Genomic DNA, 5,221 nt, shown 5'->3' on the forward strand with positions numbered 1-5,221 from the left:
CACACACACACACACACACACAAACACATACAAATGTCACAAAGGGCCCTCTTCTCAGCTGAAAGGAACATCTGGAGGCCTTGCTCAAAAAGCTGTAATGCATTTCTTGCTGGTATTCACCTATAAGTTGCAACGAAGGTCCTCTCTCCATTGAGGGTATGACCCCCCTCTGGCTGGTGGCCCAACACATTTCCATCAGCGTGCCCTGGAGACTGGTGGCTCTGGTGGTCCATCCAGATCTTTCTTCTTTGAGCAGCTCCCAGAGAGCTGTCATGCTAAGCAGCAGAATCGACACAGACACAGTGGGCACGAGATATGTGGAGCACATGCCCTCCCGCACCTCCATCCAAACGCGTCCACGTTATTTAAATCTCGTCTTTCACAGCTGACGTTCTTTCTCCGCCGCTTTGTCTCGCCGTACATCCTCATTCCCCATCTTGTTTGTGTCCGTTCTGCATGTGTGCGCTCCCAGCCCTGCTTCCTCTGCAGGAGAGCAGCCTAATTCTTTCCTTTTGTACCTGTTCCCAAATCCCATCACTCAGCCAGACCAGGATTGTCCCTCAGTTAATGGAAAGGGGATCCTGAGGGAAATTGTGGTGGGCAATAATAAACCAACCTGCCACAGAGCCAAGTCGATATTCAAAGCACCGGGGTTCAGCAGGGTGACGGCTCAGAAATCCATTACTTCTTGTATTTTCTGGTAGCGCTACTGTATTACACTCCTGAGGTGCTACATTTGATTGTCGTAGCTCTAACGTGTACAGCTCGTGCTGTGATTGATTGCTCTGCTGACACCGAGACGCGGCGTTCCAGAGGGCTTTTATGAAATTATGGATCAGAACTCACCGGGCTTCCCAAGCTGGCAATCGTCAACCGGCACAGCACGTCACCGCGACCCGGGATGGGCCGCGGCCAGACTCCCAGCTCAGCTGACATTCGCTGTCATTAATTGGAGCAGACAGTTGTGACAGGGGCTTTTAGTGATTCAAAATAGGAGTCATTGGAGAGGTGAAACAGATTAATTCATAAAGCCTGTCCCCTTTTTACCCTGCAATAAGGTAGCCATGGTCGTATATTTAAAACTCTGACCTTGATGTGATTCATGCAGTGTATTCTTGGCCCGTGCTTCCTCGCTGATACAATCCATTTATTTTGCATAAAGCCGTTCTCCTCCATTGATATCTTGTCAGCCACTTATAGACTGAAAATGATGGAGAAGAGAGTACATAAAATTTAGACTCCATTACATCCACAGTGCGCCGGACCCACTTGATGAAGAGCAGGATTTGTTTTGCAAAAAAAAAATCTGGCAGATTGGATACAGCTCGTGTGATTGGCTGCTTCATGTCCCATCATTATAACCTGTGGTCCGGCTGATATAAATCCATGTTCAGCTCAGCAGAGGCGGCCATTATTCTTTTTTGCTTTGTTTTTTTGAGCCACTGGACAGCGCCTAAGACAGCTCTATCTGATTGGCTCCTATGGAGAGGACCGTGAAAATACCCAGCACTCTGATTGGATCCCGGGCGTCTGTGGTTCTCATTCATGGAGACAGCTGTGGGGGAGCGAGGCGTGACAGAGAAAGAAGCATGGTTGTGGTGGTGCTGATGGAGCTTCTATCAGTCTCTGTGTTATCGCTGCACGTGTTCGCCCCGAAACTATGTTTCCTTGGCCAAAGTGTGGGAAGTGCACAAAGCCAACCTGACAATGGTCTTCCTTCATTTTTCTCTTGGACTCAACTCCATTGTCGTCTGTCTTTCTCTGCAGCTGCTGATTATGATGTCCATTCTCTCTTATCTGCTTGGCTCCGCATGGCTTCTAATCAGCAGCCAGCACTCCAGTGCCACTCTCCTTGTTCCCGCTCCCCACAACACAGCAGAAACTATCTCTCTTTTTTCTTTCCTCTTCTCTTTTTTTTCTTTCCTGGACAATGACCTGCTTCCTGTTGTTTGTTGTTACACTTCCTGCTGAGTCTCACCAAACAAAAACCTGACCCGCGCTTCTGAAGTAGTCAGCACAATTCACTTCTGACAGCAAACGGCAAATCCAAGTCTTTTATTTAACAAATGAAAAGTCTTTTTATAATTTTGCTCAGCTTAAAGATACTTTGTCCCACTGAATGAAGATCCTAGACTTTAAAGTTCTTCTTTTCCTTCCCAGTGATCACAGTACCAGTGATATTGTTCCATTTTGTCGAACCACCTAATTATTTCAGTATCCTATTCGAGTCTCATTTGCATAGCGAGTTCAAAGGAAGCTCCAACCGGGTTGATTGGGATGGGTGATTACTTTTGTAATTATATTGATACCTACAGCAAGTTAATCCGATTATTAGCGCTGCGAATCAGGACCGCAGAACTCGAACAATTATCTCTGTGATTGCGCTACTATGTCGCGGGCCAAGTGTCAACAGAAAAGCTGCGCTATCAGAGCTTTGCGCTTCTGCGCAGGCAGCTGCGAGCAGAGTCACTTACCGCGCTTTGATTAGATTCAGATGTATGCTGCACTCCGTCTGCACTTCAGAATAATAGAACACGTTTTTGATGAGGGAGTATTGAAAAAAAAATCTATTCAAGGCGGCTGGATGCGAAAGTAAGATGGCAAATACATTCTGTTTCATCCGCCGTGGTAACAATGCATATTGAAGAGGCATGGTTTCGAAACTTCCAAGCGTGCTGACTTCAAAATGAATGTAGGAGAGTAAAGACGCCCCCCACCACCAGCACCGCCGCCGCCGCCTCTTCCCATCTCCTCCTTGTGTCCTTTGGGGTAGATTAAAGATTGACAAACATATGGAGAAGGAGTCTGCTCGCTTTGTTGGTCCAAACAACAGCAAGTGCAGGATTAACAATGAGATTCACTCAGCTCGGGAGAGAAAGGACTCGAGCTGACATGTTGCCACCAGTTCACACCAGGACTCTCCTCCAGCGACACGAAGAGTTCAAGTAATTGCTTCACGCGGCCCTCTTTTCTCGCTGTTCAGCTAATAGTAACGGCGTCATTACAAATCCAGCTTTAGTTGGCGCGAGCATGCGGTTTGACAAGGAGAATAACAGAGAGAAAGCTGAAATGTTAAAGGGAGAGCGGCGTCATCTGGCTGACACATAATTTTGCTGAAGACACGGTCAGTCAGTGGATTAGGGGCCGAACTTTAACTGCCCTGAAAGCCTCCCCGCATTAGACTGTCTAGACTGTCTGTTCACCAGCAGGAAATGCCTTTCCACTCCACCGTTATGAAGTAAGCAGGCATCGCATTTAATTTAAGAGGTACAAAAATACAGAGGCACTCCTGGGATGGGCAAATTGTCGCTTCTTCTTTAGTTTCAACAGTATGCTTGGAATAAAAATCCAGCCGGAGAAGTAGAGCTTGAATCGTGTCCTTGGCGTGCCAACTATAAAAATGTAGTATGTGGAAAGAGGAGACGAGAGGAGATGGCCTGGTAATTGGGGCTGTAATAATGTGATAGTAATAATGTGTTTAGTGTGGGCAGCACTTTCCTCAGTGTTAACATGCCGGGCCATTAATTGGCTAATGGAGTATATACGGTGCAGTGCAGGGGTGGCCTCTGAGGAGAAGGCAGGGGGAATGAGAGGACCTGGAAGTGGAGCAGCAGTCACAGGTTGCCCACAAAGAATGCAGTTAGCAGGTGTGTGAGGTTTCGGGGCTAATGAGCATATTAGAGAGCAGAAAAACGGCTTCTAAATTCCAACACAGTTTCCTGTGGTTGTGGTTATATCAAGACTTGTTCAGCTTTCGACTTGCACCACGATGGCTCCCTGATCTTTATGTGACCTTTATGTGACCTTTATTGCAGTTATTTTTTGAATTGCTCAGCTATACTCTGAGCAAATAGTCTCAATGTCATGAGTTACAAAAAGCCAGTTTTTGTACTTCTGCAGTCGGCAGACGTTTACCGCAACTAAGCGTAGATTAGCGCAATTTCATGAACACAGCAGCTCAGAGTTGTTCACACTTGTTCAGGTTTGACACCAACAATAGATGGAAGCAATCTGAGAAACACAGGAGAGAAGAGAACAATCTAGAAGAGTATTTATAGATGCCATTTGAGCAGCTGCAGTATTGTACACCACGTTCTTGTACATGGAATGATAATTCACGAGAAGAGTTTACAGATAACAACTACAGCACAGGAGTTGTGTTCTTCGCTCTTGTTTCTACTCCATATTTTGGAGTTTTTGTAGAAATGAAACGTTTTCACGTACTGTGTGACGAATGCTCATTTTTATACTAATGGGTCGAATTATTTGAGACTTGTTCGGTTTTGAGTACCAATGGAAGTCCTCTGATGCATCTGTGATGGTTTTGCCTGGAAAGTTAAAGGTTTTTGCGACTGTAGATTGAGAATTGTATTTTCAGCCATTTTGCATGAAATATAAATAAACACAGGTGTTCCTCATTGCAGGAGGTTCTGTTTTGTTTAGTACAGAGCCTCAATTAGTGTGATTAGTAACAGCTGTGTATTTCTAATATATCATGTCAAAATGGCTCCGCTGTAATAGCGTTGGGGGAAAATATTGTATTTTGCATGGTGATATTTTATCGATACAAGGATATCGATAAAATATCACCATGTATCTATTGATACAGACGCAATATATGGATACTTTACTAAATACATTAAAATAATAATATCCGGGAATGTTACAAACAAAAGGGCTCATCTCATCCACCACCACCCGAGAAAATGTTCGCTGACAAACATCCAAATCAGAAAATCCTAAAAGAGAACATGCTCTTCCACACATACACACGTGCATACATACATCCCGACATATATACAAGCACCGGCTGTCAGCTGATTGTTTTCAGTGATATTCCTATAGAACTGGAAATGTGCTTGACAATCTCATTTTGTAGCAAAAAAATAAAACTGAAGTGAGATAATTTTCTTTTATTAGATCAAACACATACTGAGAAAGTTTGATCTCGAGGACATAATTTGCTGTTGGGGAAAAAAGCAATAAATCACAATATATGTTAGCACAATACTCAGCATATCACAAAATGTCGCTGTAATGTCACATCGTGGGTGAAGTATTGTGATAATATTGTGTTGTGGGATGTCTCTATGGTAAAAGAGGTTTGCGTAAGACATTTCACTCGAAGCTTCAAATTTCAAACACACGCATGCGCGTGCACGCACACACACACACACACACACACACACACACACACACACACACACACACACACACACAC

The 5,221-nt window shown here is 44.5% G+C and overlaps 1 protein-coding gene across 1 annotated transcript in view; it reads left to right on the top strand.

Moving 5' to 3' along the window:
* The window catches only part of LOC102205917 (partitioning defective 3 homolog), a 346,721-nt gene that overhangs the window by 265,687 nt on the left and 75,813 nt on the right, over positions 1-5,221 (top strand). The gene's annotated exons all lie outside the window — the stretch shown is intronic.

Source organism: Pundamilia nyererei, unplaced genomic scaffold, assembly GCF_000239375.1.
Source record: "Pundamilia nyererei isolate P.nyererei 1_Seehausen unplaced genomic scaffold, PunNye1.0 scaffold00101, whole genome shotgun sequence".
Lineage (NCBI taxonomy): Eukaryota > Metazoa > Chordata > Actinopteri > Cichliformes > Cichlidae > Pundamilia > Pundamilia nyererei.